The sequence below is a fragment of the Lagenorhynchus albirostris genome, chromosome 20, assembly GCF_949774975.1.
Source record: "Lagenorhynchus albirostris chromosome 20, mLagAlb1.1, whole genome shotgun sequence".
Taxonomy (NCBI): domain Eukaryota; kingdom Metazoa; phylum Chordata; class Mammalia; order Artiodactyla; family Delphinidae; genus Lagenorhynchus; species Lagenorhynchus albirostris.
The window spans coordinates 1,079,663-1,096,560 of record NC_083114.1 but is presented as its reverse complement, the minus strand read 5'-3'; the positions used below and the strand labels follow the sequence as shown (position 1 = coordinate 1,096,560).

General features: G+C 62.7%; 1 protein-coding gene across 1 annotated transcript in view; it reads right to left on the bottom strand.

Moving 5' to 3' along the window:
• The window catches only part of RAI1 (retinoic acid induced 1), a 105,270-nt gene that overhangs the window by 62,519 nt on the left and 25,853 nt on the right, over window positions 1-16,898 (bottom strand). Inside the window, exon 2 of the mRNA XM_060135793.1 lies at window positions 7,842-7,979. The gene's annotated coding sequence lies outside the window, so the exon portion shown is untranslated. The remainder of the gene's footprint in view (window positions 1-7,841; window positions 7,980-16,898) is intronic.

Sequence of the window (16,898 nt, the reverse complement as noted above, 5' to 3'; positions counted from 1 at the left end):
GTGGGAAGGCCTGCCCTGCCTGGGACGCCGCCCGCCCTGGGTCGCCCCAGCTGAGCGTCTTACTGTCCCCGAGGACCTTGACCCACAGGTGCCTGACTCCTCCAAGCCTCAGTGTTTCCATCTGTAAAATGGGGACAACAGGAGACTTTCCTTCACAGGGGGTCTGAAGACAGGAAATAAGTGCTCGGGGGCCCAGCAGCAGGAGGTCTTGCAGAGAGGATGCTCTGAACATAGGATTCCAGGTACCAGTCCTCTGCCCCCTGCCATCCCCACCGTCCCCCCTCCTGCCCCATCCCCACCGCCCCTCCTCCTGCCCTCTCTGGGTGTCCTTCCTCTCCATGCTGAGCTTCCTTCTGGGGAATTACAATCTGCTGGGCTTTAATTACTGGTCCCAGTGGCCCGCCATCTCTCTCCCCAGCCAAGATGTCATAATCCCTCTGGCTGGGGGCTGGGCTCAGTTGCAGGCCCCGCAGGCCCCTGCCTCGCCCTGGAGTGGCGCCCCAGGTCTGAGTTCTGTCCAGTCCACGTGCCACCAATTACAATCAGAGGAGGCGGGCGTTCTCAGGGAGCAAACTCAGGCCCTGAAGGGTCACGCTGCCCCACCGGGTCCTCCCACTTCTCCCTCGTCAGCCCCAGTGCACCCACCTCCAAGCCGCAGCTCCAGCCACGCTCCCCGCCCAGAGCACCCTTCTTTTCCCACTGCCTTCACAGCAGTCATGGCCCAGACTCCATTCAGCCTCCACCCCTGCCTCTACCTCTCCTGCTCCCACCGTCTGACCTCCAGAGCCCTGCAGGTTCTCTCCCGCCTCCAGGCTTGCTGTAAGGTGTGCCCGTGCCCTTCTTCCTCTGGGAGGCCCGCCCTGACTCCCCTGGGACAGGGCCAGGGTGCTGTCGGCAAACATCTGAAGGAAATGAGCCTGACCTATGACCCCGGTGCCCATCAGATGCCCGCCCCGCCCGGCTGTGCACACAGGGGGACGGGGCAGGCTGGCGCTCAGGTGGGTCCCGGCAGCCCCGGGTGTGCCCTCTGCTCCCACAGCCTCACCTCCAAGACGGCGAACAGGGCTGGGGACAGTGCAGACATGCATGAGGCTGGTAGACTGAGGTTCAAGGCTGGACACAGAGGGTGGTTACAGTGACCCCTGAGGAACAGCCACTTAGCCAGGAGGCTGCAAACTGCGGCCTGGGGTCTCAATCTGGCCACAGGCGAGTTGCCGGATTAGGTGACAACGTACCCTAGCCAGAAGATGTCACGTAAACACCTGAGTACCAGTTCCTAAGAAGGCGGGTAACGGCACCTGGGCCACATCCCCAAATGCCACCCAGCAGAGCTGAGCTGCTGCCCCCCACGAGGACCACGCGGCCCCCTACCCTCGGTAGATATGCCTGCTGGCCCTGCGGGTCCTGCAGGTTGGAGGGCCCTGCGCTGTGCAGACACGAGCTCATCCCGGGTCATTCCTGGGCCACACGCCTTTGTGTAAGCAGGATACTGTGGGAGGAGAGAGGAGGCCTCTCCGGCCCTGGGAAAGGCAAGAAGGCCGATACCGCGTGGGTCAGGGTGCTCCTGGAAGGTGGCACCCTGCAGGCCCGGGCGGGCAGGGTCTCTGCCTGCTTCAGTGCGAAGGGCTTTTCGTGGGAGAAGCCAACATCTGCCTGTCTCTCTCCCAGCACTGCCCTTGGGAATGGACAGAGGACCTTTCTGGTCCCATCGACACCTCTAGTTCCTCATGACACCATTTCTGGCCCCAGAACCCTCCCCTGGGTCAAGCTCCCCCTAGGAATGTGGGATCTGGTCCAGCAGGTACATCCCCTCCCTTTTTCCAGACGCTCTACCTTTGATAATGTAGTTTCAGGTGGGCCCAGCGAACTCCTTAGTCCCCTGGAGGCTCCTACCGAGACGACAGCCACCTCAACCCCAGAATGTACCCCGGAAGCACCGAAGGAGTAACAGCGCATCTCCCTCCCAGAAGCCAGCAAACCCAGGGCCCCTGCCGTGGCAACGCACAGGTGCCCTGGTTGGACAGACGCGCAGGCAAACGCTTAACGAGCCCCTCTGTGCGTCCGGATGCATCCGGGCCCTTGAACAAACTGGACCTGGTTTTCTTTACCTTCCCGACAGTCCAGTCAGGAAAAAGGTGTGCTCCCCACGGCACAAAGGGGCAACTGAGGCTGGAGGAAGCATGAAAGGCCCATGCTCGTGGCCGGTGCCAAGTGCGTGCAGTGCAAGGGGCAGGGCAGTGGGCCACCTTCTGGACAGTCGGGTCCCCACAAATGGGAGGTGACCCGGTTCGCCGAGCGCCTCCCAGTTACAGACCGCGACACCACCTGATTCTGGGATGCAGGCTGAGGGTCTCCTGGCTTCTTGTTATTACGGCTACTTGTTCCATGACTGCAGGGCTTACAGGGCTGACTGGGGGCCAGACAACCAGGCCAGGCAGAGTGTGACCTGGCCCAGACTTCTCCAGAAAGGTCTTGGTGGCAACGGACCCAGGAGTGTGGTTCCTCGGTGGCCAGCGGTTCCTGGCCAGGCCCTGCCCAGGCTGGTGAACACAACACGATTGAGACCGGAGCTGCTCCGGGCTGGCGAGCCATCTGCTCCCCACGTGAGCGGGCACCATAGCCCTACACCCCATGCAGCTCGGACCTCAGAGCTGAACAAACTCAGAAGTGCTGTGAGCATGACAAGGCTTGCCCTTGCGCACCCCAGCTTCCCAGGGGTCCTGCAGAGGGAGGACCCCTCATCGTGGGAGTCTGGGCCTCGGGATCAGAGGACGGGGTCCCCAACCTCTGACTCCGTGACCTCAAGCATGCCAATTCTCTATGAAACTAGAACCACAAACGCTGACTCGCAGGATGTGCGCAAACAGGCCCAGTGCCCTGCATATGAGTGGGCATCTATGGGGCCTGGTGGCTGCCACTCCGACACCCAGGCACACACCCAAGCACAAAGACACAGCACAGAAGTGCCCAAATGCCCACACTCGAGGGAGGGTGGCTCTTAACCTCGACCTCCCAGATGGAGCTGTTTGTACCTCAGAGAACATACCTGGGAGTGGGGCACCTTCAAAACTCAAAGGAGAAGCTCAAATCTACCGTGGACACGTACCCCTAACACCTCGCCACCTGCCCCCACCTCCAGGTCCGCTCCACTCTGGGGGCCGGGTCTTGAGCTGGCCCTGCCCTGCAGTGGAACCCCGCCCCATCCTACATCTCTGGCCGCAGCCCCATCCTCTCTCCGGCTGGGGGATGTGAGCAGAAATGGCTCAATCAGGATATAATCGTTTTTAATTAACGTGCAGATCATTTCACAGGCTGATCTCCTTGGAGACCAGAGGGAAGACGGTCTTTTAAGATTTTCTTTTGCCTCCCCCCACCTCCCCCTCCCAGTCGAAGGCCGCCCCCCTTCACCCCCGCAGCCGCAACCTTGAAAGCAGCACAAAAGCCTGGTGCCTAGATCCCTCTTGGGGCCATTAGGAGGAAAGTGTGTGCTCGCACACAGATAAACACGCACGTGCCCAAGCTCCAGGGCGCGCTCTCCCCCTGGAAATGCGCGAATGGGATCAGAGACCCACAGACACGGCACACGTGGGGACACACACAGATTCACACACACACACACAGGTATGCACGCACGCACACGTGCCCAAGAATGTACAAACGGCCCGAGGCACGCAGACATGGGCACACACACCCAGGCTGGCAGGCACGCCGACCCCCAAGAACACACAAACAGGATCAGACACACAGACATATGCACATGCAAGCACACGAGAAGGCGTCCAAGCCCAGAGACACCACAGAAAGGCCCAAATACCCACACTCGTGGGAGGGCTGCGCACAGAGGGGATAGAAGGCCCCTGTCCTGCAGTGGGGAGTCCGAGCCACAATTGCCCCGCCCCCGCATGCACCCCGGCCCTGACCTCGGACCTGAGGGGGCCCCACAGGGACCCACGAACAGAGAAGCCACCGCCCAGGTCTTGCCTCCCTGCCACCCACCTGGTCTGGGTCCTCCTGATCTCCAGAGCCCCCTGAACAGCTGTCCCACTCTGCCCTGAGCGAGCCCACCCCAAGGTCCAGCCTTTCCGGGCCCTGCAGGTCTGGCCAGTCCCCGCCCGCACTGGGAGCCATGCCCCCAGCCGCTCCTTCGGGTGCCCAATGAGGCTGGGGGCCGGGGGCTTCCTCTCTCCTTTTTTCACTTTAAACAGGTCCTTTCCTTCCCCATTTTCTGCCTCTACCCCCTTTCTAATCCCTTTTTCTCCGCGTGCCTTTGCTCCCAGCCTTCCCTCCCTGTCTCCTCCTTCTTCCCCTCCCTCTTTCCCCTTCCTCCCCAGGGGCCTCCTGGGGTCAAGCTGAGCCAGAGGGAGTGGGTGAGATGTCGCTGGTCCTTCCCCACTGCCCCGCAGTGGCCATCTGTGCCAATACCCACTCCCAGCCACTGAAAAGACCCAGAGCTAGGTCTCCAGATAGGTAAACGGAGGCCTGGGGGAAGGGGCATGACCCCTGGGGTCCCCTGACATCTGCAGTCCCACCGTCTCTCTGCACCCGCTTTGGGTCCTCGGCTTTTCCTCCTGGAAAATGGGATGGCAAGGAGGGAGGGGGAGCCGTGTGGAGGGGCCACAGGGAATCCACGGCGGGCCAGTGGCAGGCCGGTACCTTGGGTGGCCCCAGGTGCCGTGGACATCGTGGCCACAGCCAGTGTGCATGACACACACGGGCCGAGCAGCCTGTCTGGTGCTCCAGCTGCCAACGTGATAGGCCAGCCAGGTGCCTCTCCTCTCTTGTGGTCTCAGTGCCCCCATCTGTGAAATGGCCAAGGTCAGCCTAGAAGACCCCTAGGGACTCTTCGCAGATGCGGAAACCGAAAGGCAGGTCAGTAGCCCATTCGTGGCCGCTACGAGGCCCAGTGGCTGCTGTGTGACCTTGGAATTCACTTCCCCTCTCTGGGCTCACGCTTCCTCCTGTGTCAAAGGAAGGAGGTCAGACAGGCGATTCACTGCCAAGGCTCTTTCGGCTCTGAGAGAAGGTTCTAGATAGTGGGGAGGAAGGAGAAGAGTGTTCCACTTATCAGGGAAAAAACGAGGAGCCCGTTTCTCCCGCTGCAGGTGGGAGCAGTGTCATTTTGAGGAAATCATTTTAAGCGTCAAAAAAAGCTCTCCACACAAATAAATCCACTACCTCATTCATCGGGGCATCCAGAACGTGGAACAAAAGGGGAATATTAAGTGCACGGTGGCACATCCATCCAATTGGAAAAGCCTGAAGACGTTAGCTGCGCTGTTTATGAAGAGCTGGTTACAAAACAGGAAAAGGCTCCCGTTAGCGCCAACGAAGTGCAGGATATACGTCTGAACATAAAGAATGCCGACAAGTCTCTAAAAAACAAACCAACCGCCGAGTCAAGACGACTGTGGAGAAAGACCACAAAATACTAACACTGTCACTGCCCACCGAGGCTGTCTGTAACCTTTTTTATTTTTCTCTATTTTTCACATTTTTCTATTAGCCATATTTTAAAATATATACATTGAAAATATCGTTTAAAAAAAAAACAAGGACTGAACGCTTCCAATTGAGAAACTTTCCCCTACCGTTCATTTATTCATTCATTCATGACTGATGCATTCACCCCTGTGTCCATCGGCCAAAGCCCACGGCTCATCATGGCCAGGATGGGCTCTCACTTACAGGAAAGGGAAACCAGTGGGGGAGGGAAGACGCGCCCCCCTACCCCGCCCCTACCCCAGGGTCTACACCAGGGGCCTGTGCTGTATCTGGCCTTCGGGTGAGCAGAAATCGATCCTGCCAGGTCCTGCCTTCCTGCAGCCTCGGCAGGCCTGCCCTCAGCTGCCAGGGCCTCACAGTCTAGCCTGTGGGTCAGAAACCCACGCTTAACGGCGGGGAATGGGGACCGGGGGAACGCGTCCACCCCACGTCCACGGCAACAGCCCCAAGGCAGTAGGCATAACCCCTTTTCCCTTGAGGCCACACAGCTGCTATCTGGCTGCGGGCACCTTCTCTGGGCTCAGATTCCCACCTCCCCAGGGTCCCTGAGTAAAGCACCACCCCACCAGGCGGGAGCACAGCACGTCAAAGGTCCACACTGCGGCCTGCCAGGTTGGGGCTGACAGGTTTCCCGGGAGGGTTAACTCTTCCCACACCTGGACGGAGCCACAGAACAGCTGCCCCCCTCCCGCAGGAACGCCTTCTTAAGTAGAAGGATTTCCTTCCCCTGACCGGGTTTGCTGGGCCCAACCCTCGGGAGAAAAAGGGGAGAGCCCCCCTTAGCGCCCTGCGCCGCTGCCTGGAACCCAACGAAGGCAGATTTCCACGGACTCTCCTTCACCCCCTCTCCCATTCCAACTAGCCCCGACCCCTTTCACCCCTCCCCTCCGCCCCCAAGGAGCAAAGGAATCCGAGCGCTTAGCTGACCCTGCGGCCGCCACTTTGAGTCGAGCCCCCCTTCAGGACTGCGGTCCCCAGAAATTCTCCGGGCCAGCGCTCCCTTCGCAGGGCCCAGGCGGGAAAGGAGAAGTTCCCACCCCTCTTCTCCCCTCCCCCAGCCCCTAGGGGAGGGGCGAGGGTCCGGATCTCCGGGTCAAGGAGCAGCGTCTGTTGTGGATTGCTGTGGATCGCAGGAGACACACACTCCGTCACACACACACACACACACACACACACACACACACACACACACACACACACACACACACACACACACACACACACACACACACACACACACACACACACACACACACACACACACACACACACACACACACACACCCCCTCGGGATCACCTCTGAAGCCCGCATTGTACAGGAGGGGAGAAGGCTGGTGGTGGGGGGCCTCGACGTGCCTGGAGTCACCAGCCAATCACCAAGCCCGACAGAGGCTGGAACCCACGACCCGGGCCCCGAACCCAAGCCTCGGGCCTCCACTGCGCACCCCACCCTGCCCGACCCATCCGACGTCAACATCTCTAACCCAAACAAGCCCCTCCCCCTAAGGAGTCCCCCTCCCCCTTTCCCTGGCCAGGGTCAGCAGCCCCCGGAGAGACCGAGCTTCGACCCCCCCCCCACCTCCCCCCGCAACCGCACAGGCGCGAGGTTTCATTGTCAACCTGGCCACTGGGGCGCGCGCGAGGCGGCGGTGCAGGGCAGGGGAGCTATCGCGGCCAGTGGGGAGGGGTCTCCAGGGGAAGTGTTTAGAGCAGCTCCTCTCGCTCTGTCCAGATCCGGAAGCCGCCGGGGGAGAAGGAAGGCGGGGGCGGGGAGTGCGCGACCTCCGCGCTCGCGGGCTGCAAGGAGGGGCCGCGGCGGCCGGAGGAAGCGCCCGAGGCGTCGGGGGCGCCGAGTCCCCCGGGAGGCTGCGCTCTCGGGAAGTTTCCCACCAGTGGCCCGGAGCAGGACTGGGAGCGCAGACACCCCTCCCCGCCTGACCAGCTCCCGGGCGCAGATTGCGAACTTGAGCAAACTCCTTCCTTCCCCGCGTCCCTCCCCTCCCGTCCGCGGCCACCAGCCCCGCCATCTCAGACCCCAGCCTTAGGCCAGTGGCGCTGTCGCCAAGACCCCTCACCTATGTATGGTGGAGAAAAGGGGAGGGAGAAATCCCCAGCACAACCAAACTGCGGCCAAAAAAAAGAAAAAAGAAATTCCTTCTGAGCCCGATTTCCTCAACCGGTGTGGAAAACCCCAAACAGGCAGATCTGCAACTCTAGCCAAGATCGCGGCGCGGCGGGAGGGGTGCCGGGGGCGGGAGGCGACCCCCGCCGGCAGCCCCGAGAGCCCTCGCGCCCGGATCGGCCCCCCGAAGACACAAAGCTCCGCCGCCAACAATACCTGCGGGTTCCTCCTGGGTCTCCCGGGCGCCAGCGCTGCGCGTCTCGCCGCCTCCCTTCCCCGCGCCGCCTCTCCTCCTCCTCAGCTCGCGCGCGCTCTCCCTTCGTCTCTTCCAGAACGCGGCGGCCGGATGAGATCCTTGGGAGAAAAAAATGTGAGCGCTCGCACGGTTCCTTTCTCTCCGCCCGCCGCTCGCGGCGGCCCGGGGCTCGCTCCTTTCTCCCTCGCGCTCCCGCGCGCGCCGCGCCTCTAGCGCCCCGCGTTTCCTTCTCAGCAGACCCTGCGAGCGCCCTCAGTAGCCATTATTCACGGGCCACCGGGGGCAGGAGGTAGGGACAGCCCAGTGGCCGCATCCACTCGGCGAGCGCGATGCGGGCACGGGGCGCGCGCGGGGAGGGGCGCGCGATGAGGGGGCTTGGCTGCGCGCAGCCCGCGCCCCAGACGCGGGGGAGGGGAGGAGGCGGAGGGGGCAGGGAAGGAGGAGGCGGGGGAGGAGCGGGAGCTGGTGAAGCGAGCGGGAGGAGGGGGCGCCGGGGAGACGCTCCCGCGGCTCTCACCGCAGGGGCTCGGGGTCAACGGCTAGGAGGCTCCGAGGCGATTAGAGACCGGGCGGGGGGTGGGGGTGGGGGTAAGTGTCTTCGTGCGCGCGCGCGCGCGCGCACGAAGACATGGAAGGGGAGGGAGAGAGGGAGGGAACGCTTTAATATTTTCCCAGTGACTTACGAGCCCGTGGATGAGCTCCTGGCTGCGCGCTTGGGCCCGTGTGTGTATCAGCGTGGCTGTGTGTTTCTGGTCTGTCTTCCGTGTGAATATCACGGGGCTTGGGGGCCTGCGGCGAGCTTGTGAATGTGCTTCTGGGTCTCGGGGGCACGGAGTGATGCGGTGCCTGCGTGGGGTTGTTTGTGCGCGATTGTTTATCGACGGTTGCGGGACTGCGCCTGTGTGGGCCGTGTCTGCGTGAGGTTGTGTGTTTATGGGCTTGTGTCTGCGTGGGCCCGAGTGTGTCTCAGGGGTGTCGTGTCTCCGTGGGGGCTTGTTTGCGTGGGGCTGCGGTTGTAGGGACCGTGCACGGCTGGGGTGCGCCCGCAGGCGGCCTTGTGTGGGGCTGGCGGGGCAGTGTTCTGCGTGCAGGGCCGAGGCCTGGCTTGTGAGGGGGTGGGGGGGTCCGCGTGGCGTCGGGGACCGCACCGCCGCAGAAGAGGCGCTTGAGGCACGAACAGGCCGCGCTGGGGTCGGGGCGAAGCGAGACGAGTGGTGGCGGAAAAGAGAAGGCGGAGACCCGGGGGCCCGCATCCCGCCCCCACCCCACACCCCCGTCCGCACCAGAGACGCAGCTTGGAGATCCTGGCCCTGGCTAGCCCCGCGGTCCTAGAGGCACCGGGTTTGGAGGACCCTACCGGCCCGGGAAGACGCCTACGGGCTGGGGGTTAGCGGGGACCCAAGCCGGGAGCAGCCCAGAAGCGCGCGGCGAGGGCTGCCCGCAGAGGCGGGTCGCGGTCCGGAGACGGCGGAGGACCAGGCCCAGACAAAGAAGAGCGGGGCCGGGGCCTCGAGGCGGGACCGTACCTCCGGTTCCCCCGCGGCCGAGGGGCGGCCCCTCCTCGCTCCAGTCCCGGGGCCGCCGCCGCAGCGGCCCCAGAGCCCCAGGGACGCGGAACTACGCGCCCCGGGCGGGGCCAAGGTGGGGGGCGGGGGTGAGCGTAGCAGGCGGGCGCCGCGCCCCGGGGCCGTGATTGAGCGCTCGGCAGCCCGCCCCTCGCCCGGCAGCGCACCGCCCACGCAGCCATTCATTCATTCATCCATCCTCTCTCCATCCACCCACCTTCTATCCATACACGTGTCCGGCCTATCGTCCGTCCGCCCGATTATCGCGCCAGGGATCACCCTGACGCGTCAGAGCTGGCTCTCTCCACTTTCTCCTGCTCGCCAATCTGTCCGTGCCATTCTCCCCGGCCGCCACCTTGCCTGGCAGGAGGGAGGAGTGCACCCCACGCCCTGTCACACTCGGGCTTTGCTTTCCAGTGATTCAGGGGACCCCTGTCCCCGCCTACTAACCCCCCCCCCACTAACGGATTCATACATCCTACACCCACCCCTGCCTTCTCCCCGCCCTCCCCGAGACCTGGCGAGGGCAGTAGCCAGCAGCTCATCACACCACTGCTGGAGGGCCTCCTCAGCCCGGCCTTCTCTGGGCTGGGGATGGGGGCACTCGAGGGGGGGCTTATGAAGGATTGCTCTGCCCCCAGGTCCTGGTGGCACAGGGGCCATGTGGACCCCAGTGACCACAACAGTCACTCCCAAACCTGCCATTTGTAGGGTGTCAACTGGGGATGAAAAAAACAGGTTCCTGGGCTCTAGCCCAGACCTCATCAACCCAAGTGCCCAAAGCCTCTTCATAGGCTGTTCCCTCTGCCTGGGAATCAGCATCTCACAGCCAGGCTTGGGAGCCACTGGCCTGGAACATCGTACAGCCTGCCCAGTCCTGAGTGCAGCCGCCCGGCGCAAAGAGCAGCCCTTTTTGCTCCCAGAAATGGACCCTCTAGGCTGACCCCAGACTCACCTGGGAAGGACGCACCGAAAAAAGAGATGCCGACTGCAGGCACCTGATCCCACCAGCAGGCCCTGAGCACCTCTCCCTGCTCTGGGCTCTAGCCCCACCCCCCACCTCTAACATGCAGACTGCTTAATCTCCACCTTCAATTATCTGGCCTGGGAACCAGGCTCACTCAGTCCCGAGGCCGCTCAGCGAGCCAGGAGAGGCCCACTGTGTGCACCATGAGACAAAAGAGTCCCAATCCCTGCTGGGACCCCCGACCCAGCCTTAGTGCCACCTGACCCACAGCCTCAGACTGTCCCTGTCACATTCTGACGCAGCCACCTCCTCCAGCCACCCACGGGCTACGCGGCAGGTGGGAGAATGAGGTTGGTAGTGGATGCCCCCTTCCCCTGGGGGGCAGGCACAGGCTCCCTCCCCTTCCTGGTTTCAGAGTGATCAGAAGAAAAAGTCCTCAGAGTGGCTGAAGCTCCCACACGATCAGCGCCCCCGCCCCTCACCACTGTCTCCCTGCGGTTCCTTGAATTCACCAGGCACGTTCTCACCTCAGGGCCTTTGCACTTGCTGGCCTTCCGCCTGGAATGCTCCTCCCCACCTTCTACTGTACCATACAGTTCACTGACATATGTATTTTGTAGGAATTTTTGTCTGTCTGCTCACTGGTGTATCCTCCGTGCCTGGAATGGTGCTTGGCACACATTCAATAAGTATTTGGTGACTGAGCCTGACCCAGCCCAGGGCTTTCTCTTTGAACACAGGGCCCCTCTGGAGAACAATGGGAGGGGACAGAAAACAGCGGGGCAAGGACAGATGGTATGACTCATCCAAGGTCACTCTAGGGCCCTTCATGGATTCTGGATTCCCAGCACGAGTCCTGAGAGTCTGGAGGAATGAGATGGTGAGCCATGGCTCATCCCAAAGGAGGATAAGGGCGCGTGGCTGAGGGTCCAGATTCACACCCGCCAAAAAGGACAGAGACCCCCTACCTGGCCAGGGTCCTCCCACCAGTGTTGTCATGGAAGGGATCTGCCAATCTCTGAGAGAAGCCAGGCTCAGAGCCATCAGAGGACTCATCAAGGACACACAGCAGGACAAGCTGATCCCCACCTGACCGTAAGTCTCCAGAGCGCGCACTCAGCGTGCACTTAGCAAAGGAATGAATGAAGTGACGGTGCCAAGATCCAGACTTAGGTCTGCACAGCCCCCAACCCCTCGCCTGTCGCATCAGACCCTACTAGCAGGATTCACGGGACTGTGGCAGCCGTGCCCAGCACACGGCGGGTCTTCTGTCCACACTGAGGGGAGGCTGCCAGGCTGGCTAGCTCCCTGCTCCGGCCAGGGGTCTAAGTCCACGGCTCACCACGTGCGTCCTGCTCCAGGCTCGGCGGGGACAGGGGATGCCCTCGCGTGGCTGGCAGGAGAGTCCCGTGGGCCAGGGCGGGGTGTTCACGGTCTCAAAGGGCCGCTGCTTCCTGGGGAGGCGTGGCTGCAGTCAGAGAGCCAGGGCTTGGACTGACGGCCCTTCACTCTCCCAGCACTGTCTGCAAAGCCGCCTTCCTGCAAAGCCTGTGTCCAAATGCTGTCCAGGGTGAAATAATAAACAGGACCCCAGGCAGGCAATGCGGTCAGCGGGACTGCCAGATGTTGGGTTCACTGACAGGCCATCAGGGAAGGGGTGAGCCAGGCACCACCCTGGTGGGCACGAGAGGCGGAGAAAAGGGACGTGCGCTCCAGACACCAGGCCAGGCGGGTGCTACCGAGACCCAGAAGTCTCGTTCCAGCTCAGCCCTGCTCTGGTGACCCCCAGGCCTTCTGGCCTCAGGGCGGCTGCAGCTCACCGAGGAGAAGATGCAGCACCAGGTATCTGGCCTGCAGGGGCGCAGGCCTGGGGTCAGAGGTGCACCAGCAGTTTCAAGTTTCCATCTTACCCTCATCTCGGCCACCCTCCCCATTTCGGAGACAGGGTCCCTGAGGTCCAGATGGCTGACTGGCCCACCGTCACCCAACTGTTTGGCCCATATTTACTGAGCACCTACTATGTTCCAGGACCGTTCTGCACGTGAGGATTCAGAGCAAGGAACAAGACAAAGGTCCCCTTCGTCCTCATCAGGACACTGTCAAGAAACTGCATGAGTGAGCGAGTTCCGTGGTCTGTGACATTTAGGGGAGGTGTGCTGTGACAAATAAATGAAGCTGGGGAGTGGGCTGGGAGCCCGGGGCGGGGATGCTGTCTTCCTGTCACTGGCCAGGGAACCGGCGCTTGAAACAGGTGAGAACAGACCTGAAACATGAAGGCGGTGAGGCAGGCAGCTACCGGGGGCAGAGCTGTGCAGACAGAGGGGACGGCGAGGGCGGAGGAGGCCCAGAGGCCGGAGTGGAGGTGCGATGGGGCACGTGGGAGGGAACAGGGACAGAGAAGGGACAGGAGCCACCCACAGGCCCTTGTGCACGTCTGTGAGGCCTGCAGCTCTCGCGGGGCACGAGATGAGGTGTCCCTGTAGCGCTCTGAGCCAAGGAGGCCAGGTACCTCCACGGGTCCTCACAGGGGTGAGGCCAGGGCAGGAACAGGGAGCCCAGGGAGGTGGCCTGGCCAGGACGGGGACCAGGGAGAGCCGAGAGGGCGTCCAGTTCTGGGTTTGTTTTGGAGGCGGGGCTGACAGGATTAGCCGCTGCGGGCAGCCAGGTGGGCACGTGGGGCGGGCTCCCCCAGCGGGAGGGCACTCCTCCTGTGCCTGTGACAGGTCTGTGACCTTCACGTCCACTCTGTCAGCTCAGATGCCTCCACTGTTAGCAGATGTGCCAGGAGCCGTGCCCGCCTGGGTCAGCTCTGGTGACCTGACAAGCTGAGTCCACTCCGAGCCTCAGTTTCTCCTTTTTACGCACTTGTGGGTCCAAGTCAGCAGCCGAGGCCCGCGTACCTCCCTCCCTGCGGCTCCTGTCCACCTCACAGACCAGCAGGCAGGCCTGCCCCACGGATCGCTCCTTGGCCCAACGTTGCTGGAGTGCCCACCGGGTGCCAGGTGTTGTCAGGGAGCCGGGGAGACAGCAGAGGACAAGGCAGACCCGCACCCTGCCCTCGCGGGCCAACGTGGACAGCAAACAGCTCCCGCCCGCCTCCTTTTTCTCCCCAAACCCTCTCATGCCCAGCACTTCCTGAGAGCTGGGCCACAATGTGGACTCAGGGCAAAGAACCTGATGTTTTTGCTGGGGGCAGGGGCGGGGAATCAGGAGTATAAATGCCCAAGTTCCCTTAAGTTTGGGGCACATTTTCAGTTTGTTCATCTCCCCCGCATCCCAGGGGCCAGCAGGAGAGGTTGCAGGAAGGTGTGGGGTCTCCTCATTTAGGTTCTGCCGGAGTCCAGGCAGGAGCAGGGCTGCGTGGCGCCCACCTCTCCTGCCCGGGGCTGGCCTGTGGCCCTGGGGCTGGCTGCACTGGGGTCCACTCACAGTGCCTGCTGAATGTCAGGCCAAGACCAGTCCTCCTTCCCTGTGCCTTTGGTCTGTAAGACCTTTGATCTCTGCCATCTGTCTGTCCATCCTTCCTTTCTAGACTGGTGGGAAGCCACCAGATGAGGTCATATAACTCATACTCAGATAGGGCACACCCACCTTCTAGGGGACCCTCTTCCCTGGGTGTGGGACCTGGCCTGGAGGTCCCAAACTTTCTCTCTCTCACACACTCACCCTGCCAGTAGCCTCTGCAGCCTCCCTCTGCTGGGGGATCCAGGCCAGTGCAGCCCCATCACCCTGCCCCCGCCATCACCTCCCTCTCAGCGTCCCAGCGCACCTGAAGATGCTGGATTCTGTCCCTGAGCTTGGAGACTGCAAGGCCCCGGATTCAGAGAGCGGATCAGTGGGGGGAAAAGAAGAGGGAAGGAAGACAGATGGACAGACGGGAAGTGCAGATGAAGGGCAGGGGGGAAGGAAGGAGGTGAGAGATGGGAGCAGAAGGGAGGAAAGAAGGGAGCCTGGAGGAGAGGGTGGGCAGGGGTCCCCCGGTGCCCCTCCCGCTCTGCATTCTCTGGAAAGCTCCTGGGACCGGAGGGCACACCTCGGTTCCTGGCTATGACCAAGGCCACCCACTCCCAGCACTTCTGGCCTGGCTGCGATCCTGACTTGGCCCTGGGAGCAGCTCCTGGCAGCCACATGCCTGCTTGGGGCCCAGCAGGGCCCACCAAGGGGCTGGGGGCCACAGTGGGGCTGAGGCCTAACCAGTCCACTGCACCAGTGCGGATGAACCCCTGGCCCCAGCCACAGGCTGACCCTTCATCCCAGTCAGTGCGCCAGCATCCCGACCCGACCCCAGCCACAGACAGACCCCCGCCCTCTGCCGGGGCTGGACTTCTGACCCCAGCCATAGTCTCTAGCCACAGGCTGACCTCTGACCCCGGCCCCAGCCTCAACCCTGATGCTGGCAGAGGCCTACTGTGGTGACCATCCTGTGGACATGTTCCTCTGGGGACACCGTAGGAAGAAGGGAGAAGGCCCAGTTCAGGGCCACTCACCCCCCAGGGAAGAAGCACCAGCAAGCCCACAGAGGCCACAGAGGCCTCAGGCCTGCGGTGACTGGGGAGCCTGGACGCACACACGCAGCCAGGCCCCAGGGCACAGCACACAGACGTGCGCACACGCAGACTGTCTGTGCCCCCTGCCCCCGGCCCCTTCTCGCTGGGCCACACAGCCCCTCCGGCCCAGGCCCAGGGGCTCCCCAGGCATCAGACAATGGGAGCGACAACAGACAGCCCTCCACTTCCTCACGGCCCCTCCGTGGGCCCCGTGGCTTCCTCTGCCCGCCTGGGAGGGAGCCCAGCAAGAGGGCGAGCGTTGCTCCCTCCCCCAAACTCCCCCCACTTCACACAGCAGATCAAGGCGGTCAGGACGTGCACACACACACTCCCCTGATTAGACACACACGTACTCATATGCAGGCGAGGAGATGCACACAGGGCGTGTATGCACGTGCAAGGGGCACAGGGTGAGGACACGCAGAGACTCCTCTGTGACAGCGCCACACACACACACACCCCACACCTGCCTCCCCGACCCCAGCGCTCGTGGTGCCCCTACCTCTGGTGGCTCACGTGACCCCTCCAGCCCCTTCCCAGCTCCGCTCAGAGCTCCTGGGGCCTCTGCCCTCCCTCGACTTGGTGGCTCCAGGGATGCGGCCCCCAGGGACTCTCCTGGCCCACAGCCCCCGGCACCTGAGGACCCAGAGTCCTCCTGACCTTGTCCCGCCTGGCCCCAGGCTGCTTGTGGTGCGCTCTTCCTAAGGGGGACCCAGTCCCCTGACCCAGCTGGCAGGATGAGGGAGGCCCGGGCCCAGTTTCTCCAGGGGCAGGTGAATCCCGAGGACATTCACATCGAAAGCCTGAATTCAGGGCCTCCTGGATCTGCAGAGAATGTCCTCTGGAAGGATGGAGAAGAAACTGCGGGAGGGTGTGGGTGGGGGCCGTTTGGGGAGCTGCGTGAGTGTGAGTGTGCGAGGATGGGGGAGGGGGAGGGGAGGGGAAATCACGGTTCTCATGCCCCGCCTCCTAGTCTGGCTCCATCCCAAATTCCCCGGTGGAAACCAGGTGATGGGTGGGGGCAGGGGTGGCGGGTGGAGATGGCGTCAACTCCACCAAGCGCTCCCCGGGGAACCGTCCCAGCAGCCTTGGAGGTAGGAGTCTTCAACCCACCTTAGAGACGCGAAAACGGGCTGGGGGAGCAGAGGAGCAAGGTTCAGGCCTGGGTGATTTCAGGTCCAGCCCGAACCGCTGCGCCGTCCCCAGAGCTTCTCGAGGGGCCACTCTTATGCACCTGTTACGCCCAGGCCCCGGCCCAGCGCAGCCCACCCGGCACACGTGTGGAAGAAAGGGTCCAACCCTGGCTTCAGACGCCCTGCTGGGCTCTCCAGGAGAGTTAGTGGGAGCTGAGGTCACCACACTCCCAGACACCCTGAACCAGGAAAGGCAGGCCCCCACCTGCCCCCAGAGCAAGTCCAGCTCTGCCATATCCCGGCTGTGTGTCCCTGGGCAGCGCCACACCCTCTCTGGGCCCGGTTTCCACAGCTGAGAAGAGGGATAATGCGTCTGCTCCGGCTTGTGCGTGATAGTGGTGGGGGATGGGAGTGGGGCGGACACGGGCTGGACAGCAGGCTTCCAGGCTGTAATAGGTCTCTCCCAAAGTTAGCAAGAAGCTCACCGTGTGCGACCAGGAGACTCCTCCCAAACCTAGGACCAAAACCGACGTGAGGACCCTTCACTGGACAAGCTGACAGGGCCGAGAGCCAAGTCCAACCAGCCACAACTAGCAGCGTTTCCAGCTGCTCCCCTGCGCTTTGGGCGGAGAGGCCGACTGCTGGTCAGCTTCCTGCACGGTCCACACGCTCCCGGGACCTGAGGCAACAGAACTCACTCAGCGGCTCCCCATCGCATTTCTCAGCCTCAGTTTTTTCACCTTTAATTGGGGGTGTTGATGAATGGAAATTAGCACGTGGAAGTCACTGCGCGATCTGCCTGCTG